We start from the raw sequence: 15,915 nt of genomic DNA on the forward strand, positions 1-15,915 counted from the left end.
GCAAACTCCTGATGCCAATTTCAGTACACCGTTTGTTCAACTTGAAAATATGTAACTTTTATTTAATTCAACCGACCTTTCAACTTTGGTTCAAGAGATCCTGACAGTGCCTGACTTGGAAAAAACAGACTGTATATAAATTTTTGACTATTCAACAAGTGAAACGACATGTTTCAAAACTTGCTTTGAAATAAATTTGATAGAGTATTGTGTCCGCCAGAAAGGTTTGTCTTACGAAATTTGAGCAAAATTGCTTCAATCTCCATCAAGTTTGAAAATAATGAAATTTTGTTTTTACTAAACAGTTTTCAAAACCGCAAAACGTGTTTTACCATACAAAATCTTAAAACATACAGAGCATGTCTTTGATGTCCCCCCCCTTTTATTTTTTGAATGGGTCAACTTAAAAAATGTAAATTGCGATAATGAAACTAATGCATAAATACTTTATTTTGAAGTGAAATTGACAGATGAAACTTTCAAGATGGCGACTGGGTGCCATAAATCATTCTGAAGCTCCTGCCGAATACTTCACAACCCTAGAATATAAAGTCAATATCTTCTCCTACTACAACATGGCGAAACATTTAATAATTTCCTGAAGACAAACCCATTAATACGATATTTTCAGAAATATTCCTTTTTATTTGTCATATGGCAATTCCAACAACCCGGTAAGGTTTGTTAAGTTTTTTTTTTTTATAAAAACGACAAAAAATTTCTCTACGACAATGAACATCATCGTTCAGTTGGAATATTCTCATTAAGTTTTCGGTTTTCCCAATATCCACAAAAAATTAACGTTTGGGCAGGAATATTGGGAAACCATATTGTAGGACATCTTTTTATTGATCAAAATTCAACAGGGGAACTGTATTTGAATATGCTGGAAACTACTGTTAACCCTCTCATCACTGAAATCGTCGAAGCGAATCCTAATGAATTCGATATCGATATTGTATTCCAACAAGATGGAGCACCACCACATTACTCCAGACAAGTAAGAAACTATTTGGATACCACTTTTCCCGGTCGTTGGATTGGCAGTCGAGGTCCTACAGAATGGCCAGCCCGCTCGCCAGATTTGACACCTTTTTTATGAGGCTATTTGAAGCAAAAGGTGTACGAAACTGAACCTGTTTCAGTATTGGATATACGAAAGAGAACAATAAATATTTGTAGAGATATTGACGTTACTGTGTTCGAAATGAAGCGATTTTTATTTACGGTGCGACGCGTAACTTTCATGAGACTGAAAAGATTTTCGATGAACGTTTTCCGAATCGTCTTATCTACCGGTAGTGTACATAACAAAAAGCCCCCAAGTGATCCGTCCATTCCGGAAGAACAGCAAGTGCGAATAATTGGTGAGATAGTAGTAAATTCTGAACAGTCTTATTCTGTCTTGTCATGTCTTATTCTGTCGCGAATGTTTGTGAGGTGTCTCCTTCTACTGTGTGGAGACGTTTGCAGAGAAATAGATATCATCCATACAAAATTAAAATAGTACACCAATTACCTGAAGATGACTCTGATCGAAGAACAAGTTCTGCGAAATCATGACGGAAACCATTGCAAGGCATCCTACCTATCTCCACAATATTTGTTTTAGTGACGAATGTACATTTTTTTTAAACGGTAATGTTCACACACAAAATTGCCGTTATTGGAGTGACACCTAACCCTCACGTTTTCCGGGAAACACGTAGCTTATATCCAAAAAAAAATAACGTTTGGGCAGGAATATTGGGAAATCATATTGTAGGACCTCCATTTATCAATCAAAATATAACAGAGGAACTATATTTAAATATGCTGGAAACTACTTTTGACCCTCTCATCACTGAAATCGTCGAAACAAATCCTTATGAATTCGATATCGATACGAGTATTGTATTCCAACAAGATGAAACACCACCACATTACTTCAGACAAGAAAGAAACTATTTGGATACTACTTTTCCAGGTCGTTGAATTGGCCGTCCAGATCCTACAGAATGGCCAGCCCGCTCGCCAAAGTTGACACCTTTGGAGTTTTTTTCATGGGACTATTTGAAGCAAAAGCTGTACGAAACTTAACCTGCTTCAATGTTGGCTATACGACAGAGAATAATAAATATTTGTAAAGATATTGACGTTACTATGTTCGAAAATGTTCGGCGTGAAATATCCGATAGGCTGTTCATATGTCGAGAAGTTCAAGGCAACCATTTCGAGCATCTTCTGAACTGACCTCAAGCTTATTACCTAATATTATGTAGTTGAATGTCAATGTATTCAGGCAATTATTAAATGTTCCGCCATTTTGTAGTAGGTGAAAATATTGACTTCATATTCTAGGGTTGTGAAGTATTCGTCAGGAACTTCAAAAGGGGGGTCACAAGATCCCCCTTTCCATTTATTTTTTTTCCCAGATGGCACCCAGTCGCAATCTTGAAAGCTTCATCTGTCAATTTCACTTCAAAATAAAGTATCCATGCATTAATTTCATTATCCCAAATTAAATTTTTTTGAGTTGACCCGTTCAAAAAATAAAAGGGTGGGACATTAAAGAAATGCACTATATACAATAGTTAACGTATAACTAGGATACAAACAAAAGAATCGTTTTATTTTCAAAACACAAAAAGTTAGACATGCTGCAGCCCTTTTTCCTACTACATTAGAGGCAATGAAAAATTGCACAGTCGAAAAACGAAGACAAAACAGTCAACATTTGCATTTGATCAATATAAGCTATAGCTTATTCGATATATCGAAATGAGACAGCGTACAAGTAGTCCCTCCCAAATATAATACAATTGTAGAAGGGTTTTTTCGAATCCTCGAAGCAGGGTTCAAAATCTGGTGAATACAGTGGCTGATGCAGATGACGGTGTTGGTTTTGGCCACAAAATCACGAAGAAGCAGTGACGAATTAACATCAATTTTGGAAGGAACTTTGCTGCCACACTCTTCATGCCCATATGGGGTTACTTTTTGGTAATTTCCATAAATGTAAGCAAAAGATCAAGATGTTCGGGGCATTAGCCGCGACCATTTCATTTTGTGCATTTATTTCGGAAACACAAATTGATGACACATGTGTAATATTTTGTTGTCCCAGGTGTATATCCTAGGCTTTTCAATGAATGTTTCACAACTATTTCTTCATTTTCTCATAATGTTCCAAAACAATTATTGTTTTCCTATACGTTTTGAAACACTAAATTTTAGTAAACCCATTTAAAAACAAAAATGTATGAAACCTGTTGCACAGACTGTCTAATGCGGTTTAAAAACGTAGCAAAAATCTGTTCATCCAAATCTGATCGATATTGATGTACTTTCAACAACCGTTATCAGTAAATTTCCTCTCTACAATGAAATCCCTGCTCTGCTGATGCGGCAATTAAATTTCAGGCCAGCTGATACGCGATAAAAATCTCATTACTCGCACATTTATACTACAGAATTGACAATCGCGAAGTCAGATGATTTGAAGCACTCGGTGAGAGAAGGTGCTTCACTGCCAAAAATACTTATATACACGGAACAATCAATCGTAAAATGTGATAATCAATCGACAACGAAGTTCCATCGACTGTCTGTGATATAAATTTTAGTGAAATCTACATACAAAACTCCCGTTATTGTGATTCTTGTGTGAATTTGAGGTTACTGTCGTTCATAGCACATGTAAGTGGGAGTAACATATCGATTAGTTAGTCAGTTTTCGGGTTCGAGAACGATCTACAGGGATACTCAAAAGTTATGTTGTCCTCGAGGAGGAATGAGTATCCGCGTTTTTCGTTGTCTTTTTCGCTTCTTCAAACGCCGCCTCTGGTATTTTGTAGAGTAAAATTAACAATAACAACTGAAACATTGATATCCAAATTGTTTTATAACATTCCATTTGGAAAAATTATAATCAAGTATGTTTTTAACCATGTATTTCTATACAAAGTTTTTGAAGTAAATACGATAAGTAATCGGTAAATGCGATATAAAACATACCATACTGTTTGGAACAACATTATTCAACAAATTAATTCCTGATGATAAGAGATTTACATTCATTGCACTGTAGAATATTAACCTTTTATTTCTGAATTCAACTTATCGTTTCGAGGAACTGTTTAAAATTTTCGATGCAAACTCAATCAAATTATAATAAATGAATGGATTCTCCTCCGATTGGCATTAAGCGTCAATTTTAGTGATGTTTAGCGAACATACAACTGACATATTCAGCACCCTAGACATTAAACATTATTTTTTTCAATGTCTAGGCGTTAAAACTTACTTCTTTTGTAATGTTAGTAGCTAAAATACTATGGTAGGTATCAATGATTATTATGGATATTCATAGTAATGTGTAAACAAGTTCCCAACATTACTCTACTGGCTTGATTATTCGTTTGTATATACTATAATTATTCTTGTTTATTTGTGAATTACTGCTACGGGCGATTTTTAAGAAATATGGGATTTGATTTTCAAAACAACACAAAAAAATTCGAAAAAATTGATGAAATCTTTATTGGAATCGATAGAACGATCAATATAATTTAATGTTTGAAAATAATTTCATGCAAATGTTGTCCGCGGCTCCACTTTAGATGTCCCATGCGCAAGCTCCAATTTTGGCACACTCTCTCTAACACATCGACCGGTATTTCACTTATAAATGCTTCAATATTGGCTTCCAGCTTGGTTCGTGCGGAACGAAGCTATTCGCAGAGATTTGCAGCTGCCTTCCATTCGGCAGTCCATTCAGACGAGGAATCAGCGAGTTTTTGAAGGTACGGAAACTCACGAAAACCCGTTAGTTAGGGAAGCCACAGATTATGCTGTAGACGACCTCTTCCGATATAGAAGGCTCCGACACTCTGTCGGGACGTTAACGGACGAATAACTTTTTCATCCATCCCACCCCAGCCAGGTAGGGGTATCCCGTGAAGGGCGGCACTGATGGCTGAGGACTTCATACCGCCATCCCCTCAGTTATGAACCCATTGGTCCTTCTCGAGAAGGGTAAGCCGAAAGGGTGAGGGAGCGGGACTCCAAGCCTGAATGACACGAAGATGACCTTCCAGAGCGTCAGTCGTTGCTGGTGTATCCCTGTAGGTAGACATGAGCTTCAACATGACTCCACAAGAAATAATCCTAAGGCGTTAATTCACACGATCTAGGCGTCCAATTGACGGGCCCCAAACGTGAGATATACTGTTCACCAAAGGCGACTCTTAATTGGGCCATTATTTCGCGTGTCGTGTGGCATGTAGCACCGTCTTGTTGAAACCACATGTGAGGCATGTCCAATTCTTCCATTATGGGCAACAAAAAGTCGTCAATCATCACACGGTAGCGCTTGCCATTCACAGTAACGTTTCGGCCATTATCGTATTTGAAGGAGTGAGGCCCGATGATGCCACCAACCCATAATCCACACCAAACAGTGACTTTTTTGGGATTCATCAGTAGCTCTTGCATTGGTGGCTGTTCTTCACTCCAGATGCGGCAATTTTGCAGTAATGAGCCTCGCTGCTAAACACAATTTTTCGATTAAAATATGGATCTTCCTCCAACTTTGCCATCGCCCATTCACCAAATGGCATACGTTGTGGCTTCAATTCTTGCACCAGCTGTATCTTATAAGGTTTTACACCCAAATCCTTTCGCAAAATTTTCTTTGTAGTGGAATAACAGGGGCCCAATTTCTGCGAACGGCGGCGAATCGACATTTCACGGTCATCACGAACACTGGCGGATACAGCCGCAATATTTTCTTCGGTCCTCACTCTACTTATGCGTATTGGTGATTTAATGTCCAATAATGTAAACTGGGTTCGAAATTTAGTCACAAGCTTCCGAATAGTAGGTCGACGAAATTGCCCATAAATTGGAAGCAGTGCACGATGCACTTTCTTCACCGAGCATGAATTTTGATAATAAAATTCAATAATTTGCAAGCGTTGTTCATTCGTAAGTCGATTCATGGTTAAATTATAGACCAAACTGAACTAGTTTGACCCAAGACACGATTCACCTGTGATCCGTCAAAAACAGTGTTGCCACAAAGATACCAGCAAAAAAATCACTCATTACAAGCGACGATACTTTGTTTTTAGGGATCCAAGAAAAGGCTTTCATTATTTGTTCTTGCAGCTATAAAGTTCAATATAACCTTTGGCTAGTGTTGATGATCTTCAACCCCCATGCCTTTTCAACGTGGTTATATCTTGTGATGCACTATTTGGAACCTCTGGTGTAGTAATGAATATTAGGTACTGGAATTTAACCCCAACACCAAACCATCAAACCAACAGTCTTCAAGATCAAACTAACCGTTTAATATTGAAAAGGAAGATTTACCTGTCAGTTTAATCTTGAAGATGATCACTTGGTGATCAAAACACGTGTTGAGATGTTAAAAATAACGGTACGGTTTGGTGTTGGGATAAAACTTGAGTAATATTCAGTGGTTATATATGTCTTAGAGTCCACTTATAGTGTTGCAGAACTTTCGGAAAAACAGTGCCCAGTAAATTCTTGTGAGTTTGGTCATTTTAAAAATTTCTTTTAACAGTCGGTAGGCCGGCAGTACGACGTGGGTGCTTTGTTCACTCACTTGAATTGACTGCCTTGTTGGTCGGTGGTTCAAGCCCTAGCCTGAACGATCGATTTTCACTTGCTATCGTTCAACCCGTGTTAGGAATCACACGTTAAAAGGTAAGACCTCGTTAGTCCTTAACTCGCCCAAGTTTCGACTTCTGACGATTGTCGGTCGTAGGGGTGCGACAGCTGGTTAACGGAAAAACAGATTTTAAAAACAGGCAGACAGAACAGAGATTTTTCCAAATTTATGTATACCAAACCATTGTTTGTAGGCTTTACCATTAGTAGTAAATAATGTTTCCTTCATATCTTAGTTTATTTTTTTTCCATTCGGTATAGCTCATCACTACTAAACTCTTTCGCTTTAGCAAAACTTGAAGCGACCTTAAATGGAAGAAATTGTTAACTCAATGATGAATTTGAAAATTATTCTGAATTCTTACATTTTCAGATAACTATGTTTTATCTCGAGCTTCCGTAATAAACAGCTGAAATTGTGGTTTCTGTAGTACTCGGTATTTTTGACATGGTAACCATCTGATTGACGCTTTGAAAACGCTTGCAGTTTGAAATATTTGAATATATCAATAGTACTGTTAATTTGCAGTGTAGTTAGTCTTCAACATGTGAAGTCGAAGATTTCAGTTTCTTGGCTCAATCCGCAAAGTCCGTCAGTTTTCTAAAAATGGTCCGATATTTTATTTTTTCTTTTTATTGACGTAAACCATACATTTTCTATAACATATTTCATAAAGTTTCTAGATTTTGTAGGCACCAAATTATATTCTGCGTCTTTTGCCCGACAATTTTACTTTCCAAAACAAAAAAATTATAATTCCACGACAGGTTTTTATGGCAATAACAAGATAATGGTGAAGTTTTCAAATTACGAGAAACCCATGTTTACATGGTTTCTTTTTTGGAACGAAATTCCTTGTAGCTGGTTATAGTCCTTAAGATTAATGGTTTTGAGAATTCGTTGCTCAATAACCAAATAGATTTGAATAATTCCCCTTTATTTTAATGTTGAAATTGGTAACTAGGGTAAATTTTAATTATATAAGACTCTTTTCTTTCAATTTCATGTCCATTTCAATGAGCTTATTCCCAAAAATCATTTATTAGTAAGGTAGTACAAGTCCCCATGATGCAAATTTCTATAATTGATAAGGATCATGATATAGAAATTAATTTAGTTTTGAGCACGCTTGTAGAAAACTATTATTTGGTTCAAACACGTTTATCGTTTCTGTAAACTGTCAAATAAAAGTGTTATTTTAAGATTGAAAACTCTCAGTACAAAACAGTGACGCCAGTGCCAAGCAATAGAAGAAAACAACAGAGGTTGATAAATACCTAGTGGGGGTTGTACATAAATAAAAAAAGATAATTTAGTAACAAACCCCATATAGCTTCTACAAATTCTGAGGGCTTTTTCAAGTGTGTGCAAAGTTTATCGAACCGGTTTTTTCATCTCACAAGTCAAGGATGAAATAATATAATTACATGAAAATGGTATTTTGATAAATAATTTATTATTAAATAAGCTCGTCACAAAATGCTACATGTAAACTGCCTTTGAACGAAATGGGTTCTTTCAACCTTGAAGAATGAAGTCAGCGAAATCCCATTCCAGGAGATACATATACTTTTCTTATTGTCATTTGTTTTGTATTCACTGAAAGAAAAATATTGTTTCAAATATCACTTTTTATATTTTCTCCTGCAAACAGGAATTCACTTGAATGACAATTACAATGACAAATGTCGTAACTATAAGAACTCAAGTAGCGATGTATTGTTTTCCTTAGGGGCATCACCATTGTAATTTTCATTTTTATTATCTCCGTCTTATTCTTTGAGTGGTCACAATTATTGGTCCTCAAATGTAATTACTTTTCTCTTTTTCTCTGTCTTGACTATTGTGCAGAGTGTGCAAGGTCATGTTTCATAAAGCAAAATCATATATTACTTATGCCTCAACGTGATTTATTTTTCGAAACACATTTTCAGCAAATTGCTGTCCAAATTCAAAAGAGAGAAGAGTCAAAAGTGCCAAAATTCTGTGTTCGTTGCTGATAAACATACAAATTATCACTTTTGTCTCAAGAACTATGAGCAATACAGAAAACTAAAGGCATATGAAGTTTATTTACATTTCAAAATTTTACTCTGATGAACATATGAAAAAAATATTATCTATTAACCAAATTCTCGTTCACTATCGGGAAGACCATCGAACAGGCAAAAGTAGTCGCACAGTTGAAACTTGGGAAGTTTTGCGTGAGTCCACTTCCAGTAATGAGCTGTGTATCTATTAGGTTGTTTCAAAAGGTTTGTCCGTTATCATGAGTCTAATTCAGACTGTAATATATCAGTGAATACTCATTCATATCAATTGAAAAAAGCACCATTTGAATCAGTACACTTTTGCCAACGTAACAAAAGTCGAATGATTCCGTCAGCATAAAAATTGTGTGATCGGGATTGGATGAAGTCGACGATGGCCGTTTATGCCTAGTCCTGATTCGGGAACGTTCTGGAACATCCTGAAACATCTCAGATCATAATAAAACATTCCAGAATAGCTTTTTGGTATAGGTGAAGCTACATATTGGTATGGGTATATAAAGTAAGGTTCATAAATAAGAAATAAATGGTTGATTCGAGAAAATGAAATGAAAAAATCCGGAATCAGCAAAAGCTTGTGGTTTCAATTGGAAATGTGTCCTTATATGGGCCAAACGTGTAGAATATTCTCCAAAAGGAATAATGAACTTCTCATTCTTACATACATATGTATTCTAGTTTTCTGAATAAAAACTCAATTAATCATTTGCCAGGAAACTTACAGTAATTGAAGGCGATGAAATCTTCCTTTACCAAAAAGTCATCTGTGAAATAGACAAAAGACGAATCTAGTTGCCTTGCAGTGAAACTGTTGTGATAGACAGAAGATGATTCTCGTTTGGCGGTGGTCGAAGCTTGGCTTTTCAGTTGACCGCCTTGGGGAGCCTCGTTTATCCTTGACATTATTGGATTGAGTCTTCAGTCCATCTCATAAGTGGAGTCTCTGGAGTAAGTGGAATCACGATGTTTCCGCCCCTACTTGTCTTTATAGAAAACTTGGGTCTTGCAATGCATTAATGCTTTACCCTAGTGCCACGGATGAGACCTATAGTGGATCGAAACACTTCTGTGTAGGATCACGAATATTTGTATCTGGGCTCTGGTTCCATCTAAACGTCTTACAACTGAATTATATAGTTTCATTTGTGAAAATGAAATATTATGCGATGGGGAAAGATATGGGGCTAGATTTCCTGAAATGATGTGCATTTGATAAATTTGAATATGTTGCAAATTTCGACGAACTAATCTCGATATTTTGGTTCTATACTTTTCTACTTTATTCGTAGAACAAAAATCACTGTTAGTCATATTCAAATCAATTTGAATATTCAGTAGTTAGCTTGTTGAATGGAATTATTATACCTTTTGTTGGGGATTTCCCTGGTAATAAAACTCATTCTCAGAGGTTTTTATTTATTATATTCGGTAATTTGATTTTCCTAGAACTATTTCAGTGAGCGGAGAAGATAAATGCTTGTTGATTTTATTTTTAATGTAGGGGTTTGATGTTTGTAATGTAGGTTAAGTTTTTCAGACTAGTCTAATTCTGCTCAAGATATGTATATATAATAAGATGTAGTAAATTAATAAGTAATTTGTTCGCAAAACCGGTTTCATCATTGAGTTGTTTGAGTTGAATGCTCTAGTTCAAGTATAACGAGTGTAATAAAAAATTTCAAGGCAAGTTTCCAGACAAGTCATATGATAGGACATAAGAACTCATACTTTGAATATTTTGTGCCTTCTCCAAGATATTTGACTATGTAGATCAATGAGCAAAGATGACTTGATAAGCGTCCACAGTACAAGGTGACTGAACTATAATGCACTGAATGTTGCGAATTTCCGTTGATGTGAAGTGCTACCAGTTCAACGTCCTTTCGTAGGACAGGTAGCCATGTTTGATTTGTTCCGTCATCACAATTCAACCGTTGTCATTGTTTTAAAAAATACGCATCTTCGTCAGCTCTAAGGAAATCGTAGAATATTAGGTATACTTCAAGAAGAGAGTATTTTTGCATGAAGATAGATAAGTACAAAGTCAAAATCTTTGTTATGTTCAAAGTTGAGGCAAATATTTCAAGCGAGAAAAATGTCTATATGTAACATTCTAAAACAAGCGTCTTTCATATGAAGATGATAAATACATAATTTATAATGAGTCGTTTCTTAAGGAATAAAAATAACTTTCATCTTCAAATATTTTTATGAGTTTTCAATTCATCAGCTAAAATACAGATTATCATTTATTGAAAAAATACGTGATTCCATTTGCTGAGAAAATGTTTCACCAAATATTTCAATCATAAAATATGTGTACCAGTGATACATCATAATAAATGTCACTGAGATGGCGATCATACATACATCATTCATAAATCTTTCGATTATCTTATTACAAAATTAACTGTGTAAACGTAATTTTGGAACTGTTTCTTCATTGTAAATTCAATGTGTAAAATCCAAATGGAATAAGTTCATTATTTCGGTTACGGTACATATTTTAACAAAATCCCGAAACAAGTCTTTAAATTATAATTTGACATACTTCAACGGGAAAATGTTACCCCTATCTTCAACCTCCGCAGGAATTCGATAAAACACACTCAAAAACTAAAATGTAATGCAAAACGTTATGAAATGTAGAATACTAAAAAGAACTATGGATGTTAACGAAGTAGATGTTTGAAATGATCACCGCGAGCATCCTAATAAAACTGCCTTCTTACATTATTGAAGGTTTAGTTTCGTACACATTGCTCATTACATATTCCCATAGAAAGAAATCTAATGATGAAAGATCAGGTGATCGCGCTGGCCATTCAATCGATACTCGCCTCCCTATCCACTGATTGGGAAATGTTGTATCGAGGAATTGCCGGACATTAACTTGGTAATGTGGTGGTGCTCCATCCTGCTGAAACCATATCGTATTCACTGGAACTTGAGAGTTTCCTGAATCAGCATATAAATTTGCTAAACTTGGAATGACATCATTTTGAAGTAGTGCCAAATAATTATCACCATTCAAGTTGCCTTCAATGAAAAAGGGACCAGTGATATGGTGTCCTACAATCCCTACCCAAACATTAACCTTTTGAAGGTATTGCGTGTGTTCTCTCATCCTGTGAGGATTTTCTGTTGACCAGTGGCGGCAATTCTGCCGATTAGCATGACCATTAAGAGACAAAGTACACTCGCCAGAAAACATAACGTCTTCTAGTTGGATGATATTGTTATCCAACATGTCCATCATTTGCTCTGAAAAATAAGTTCTTCTATCAGTTGTCTTCCGTGAGCTCCTAAGTAGGTATCATTTTATAGGGATGCATTTTATTTTCTTTTAATATGTTTACTATCAATGTATGGCTAACATTGAATGTAGTGGATGCAATTTCTACTCAATGTATGTGGGTTTTCCTCAAACTCAAACATCACATCTAATTTGAGTTCATCACTCATTGCTTTCGCAGCTCCTTTTTTCATCTGCCTCACTTGACCAAGCTCGCGAGAGTGCTTCTCTATTTTGCTTATTGTTTCTTGAGATATGAGCGTCAAATTAGGAAATTTCTCATGAAATAGGCAAGCTACTTCCTGTTAGGGTTCCATCTCCATAACAAATCATTTGTAAAATTGTTATTTCATGCATTTCTGTTAATCTAACCATTTGTCAGACTTGAAGTTAACGAACTTTAAATTTAGATTAAAATATTGACAACTAATGGAATTACTTACAGTTTTTTAAAAAATACCATCCAAAAATCACATTGCTATGGTTTTTGCTTACTTTCTTATCATCAATACCTGAACATGAAATAAGTTTTGAGTGTATTTTATAGAATTTTGGTAACCACATGATTTTAATTTATTTTATCTTAATTGTTGCAATAGACTTGAAAGCGATAACATTTTTGAATAGAGAATGAAAAGGCCTTTCAAACGATAAAATATAACAAGCCTATACTTCCCTTTCAAAAAATTGGGGGTTGCACCTGTGATTCGAAGGGGGTTAAAGGTAGGGGTGGCATTTTTTCACGTTGAAGAATGTCAAATAACGTGTTTCGGGATTTGTTTCAAGTATGTACAGTAACCAAAAAAATGAATTTATTCCATTTGGGTTTTACACACTGTAAGTCATGAATTTCATTAGTTCGGACTTCCATTGTCTAATATTATATAAAATGATTTGAAATCCCTAAGAGAAGCAATACTAATGAAAAATCAAAAAGAATAGCTGAAAATAACAATTATATTAAGCAAAAAAAAACCTGAAATGAAAGTACAGTGAAATAAAATAAAAGTGAAAAATAGAACAATTAAACAAAAAGTAAAAAATTAGGAAATTCCAAGCCAAGTTACTTCACGACGTTTCGATTGTCAGTATCCCCAATCATCTTCAGGTGATGTAAGATTTATAACAAAAGTTTTTTCTTGGTTGTTTCCTTATCAATTATAAACTCAAATAAAAGACAAAAAACTGAACTGGTACGGACATGAGAGGAAAATGTGGCATGAAAATGTATAAAATTGAACTATAAAACTACGGAAAGAAACAGAAAAGACTTGAACATTGATAGGAAAATGTGGAAATGAAATAGTGATAAAAATGAAGAAAATAACATTTTGATTTCATTTTTTCAGTATTCCTCGGTTGGTTACTTTTAGTTTGATTGTGAGTGACCTGAATACTAATAATCAAAAACGTTTGCATTCTTCAGATAATACGAAAACACATTTTCGACTAGTGACTATTGAGTTGTGATTATATTTGAAACTCTACAATACCAGGCATTAAAAGATAATGAATCTTAACTTTCCAGATATGAAGCGTTTTCTCATTAAACGATAAGATACTAATGAAATGAGCCGGATTGATTTTTAACGAGTAAAAAATAGGGGAGACCGGGTACAGAAGTAACGGCAAGTCAAAAGTAACAAATGCTCTGTCAGTTTATCCGATAGTTAAACACCGCTTCACTGCCATCACGTGATAGTCGGTGGGATCCCACTCACTCACAACCACGCGTTGTTAGCTGAATGTTGCCAACTGGATGAACTATAAAGTCGCTACACATAAAGCAAAATTTAGCTAGACTGCTTCATATTCCGTTACGCTTGTATATAAATACTACAGAACTAACAATTTGTGTCACCGAATAGTAGGTTTGTTCTAGTTCTAACTCTCGAAACTGTTTGGAAACTGCGCAAGACATGATGCGTACAAACAAAAAATCTCAAGCAGTCCGAAATAGTCTTGGGTACTTGTTTAAGCCAGAACGCTTTTGAGGAGACCACTGTGCCACCTATCGTATATATGAAAAGATGAAGACGTGAAAATACTATTGATCATGTCCATTTTGTTATGTAGCGTATCCTTCTAGTCAGTTCAAATGTTTATCTACCGTCAATCATCAATTATTCAAATCAAATTAATAAAAACACATCCTAGCAAATAGCCCAAACAAATTTCCACATGAATGCGCATGAGCAATGGGAATACTTCTCAACAGTTCAGCCTCGAGAGCAGAACGATTCAGAACGGTTCAAAACAGTTTAGGATCATTTTGCAGTCGAAACCAGAACAGAGGATTCATCAGTCCGAAATTATCCTCAATAAACCGGAACCCTCTATATCAACTGCGCATGATCCTGACGTCCTAGAACCTGAAATTCGTAGAACCAGAAAAAACCTAGTATGTTTAGTATTCTGTGTTCTGTGGTTTGTGTACCGAGTACAGTACCGTTTACAAACAATACACCGAGCTCTCGAACGATCATTCGCGACAGGTCTCATCCATCATTTCAAGTTGGAATCAGACAACCAATGTTGAGAAAAATTTTGTTCTTCAGACTTTTTGTATTCTTTTGAACATGTACCGTTTTCGACAATTTCAATTGTGGTAGTTCCTTCACTCGAGCTACAATCAGATGAACTATCTTCCATTTCCACTGTAATTTGTTCCATATAATTTATAATACTCGAGACTTTCAGTTTCAAAATATTAAAGGTTATGTGAATGAAAAGATTCAAAAATGTTCTTCTCTTTAATCATGTAATGGCCTCAGCTACTAAGACAATAACATATTGTCATTCAATTGTCAGCTGTCAGCTTTATTGCTGTCCACTGCCTCTTCTTCTTCCATATTTTTTTCAATATCGATTATTTGTGGAAAATTCTGCTACTTTATGTTCAAATCCGCTACGCCGCTACCGTCGAGTAAATTCCGCTACACGGTGTTAGCTTGTGTGAGAGGAAGACACGTTAAATCATAGGTCAAAAGTAAGTTTTTTGACATTTACCTATTTCAAGTTCACTCACTATTGAAATAATGATATCATTATGAATATTCGCACATTAGATCTTTTTAGATTGATGGCAGAGTATTTGAATTCTTTTCAAACAGAATGCCACGACAACGTATAAGAAAAACCATGCAAAGAACCACTAACATACTATGTCACTAAATTGATAGCAGGAAGTACTAGCGCAGTTGTTGGCTATCATTGCGTCAATTGTGTTTTTTCTATCGATGAGAAAACAAATCTGCAAGACTATTCAATCGAGTACTTCATAGTTCATTTTGGGTTTTCTCTATCTGAAGTCCGTAAACTAGTATGAGAGTTGGCAAATGAAACTAGTGAAATATTTCCTGAAAAGTGACATGACACTGAATTGGGACTAGTTGACGGGTCTCTCTTTAAGGTATCCTCAAGTAACAACTCTATTCCGGCCTCGAATTTTAATGAACATAATGTAAGTTTTTTAATAACCTAGCTGACGTAATGGACAAATATAAATTTGAGCCGAAAGATATCTGGAATATGGATGGTACGGGGGTGACAGCGCGACGGTTCTGAAACCTAAGAAGATTGTAACTCAGAAAGGGACTAAACAAGTTGGCGCAGTAACTTTGGCAGAACGTGGGAGATTAATGATTGTTGCTGTGAAGATCCTGGTGGTTGTACCGGAGCTGGCAACCCTAGTGGATGAGTGCAGAGCGCAGAATTTTTAGTGTTTCTAGAAGATTTCGAAAATCAGGTCAAGCCACAAGTTGACAAAAATTGTTGTTATTGCTCGACAACCTGCTTCACATATATCTATACAAGCTCTAGATTTTTGTAAAAAAAAGAAATAGTATTGCTATCATCACCACACTGCACTCATAAACTGTAGCCTGTGG

The 15,915-nt window shown here is 35.6% G+C and overlaps 1 protein-coding gene across 1 annotated transcript in view; it reads left to right on the forward strand.

The window, feature by feature from the left end:
• Window positions 1–3,430: 3,430 nt before the first annotated feature.
• The window catches only part of LOC111511982 (ATP-binding cassette sub-family C member 4), a 55,493-nt gene continuing 43,008 nt past the window's right edge, over window positions 3,431–15,915 (forward strand). The window contains 1 exon segment of the mRNA XM_023168066.2: window positions 3,431–3,678. The gene's annotated coding sequence lies outside the window, so the exon portion shown is untranslated.

The sequence above is a fragment of the Leptinotarsa decemlineata genome, unplaced genomic scaffold, assembly GCF_025532065.1.
Source record: "Leptinotarsa decemlineata unplaced genomic scaffold, Ldec_3_MD MMD2_tig00000882_RagTag_RagTag, whole genome shotgun sequence".
NCBI lineage: Eukaryota > Metazoa > Arthropoda > Insecta > Coleoptera > Chrysomelidae > Leptinotarsa > Leptinotarsa decemlineata.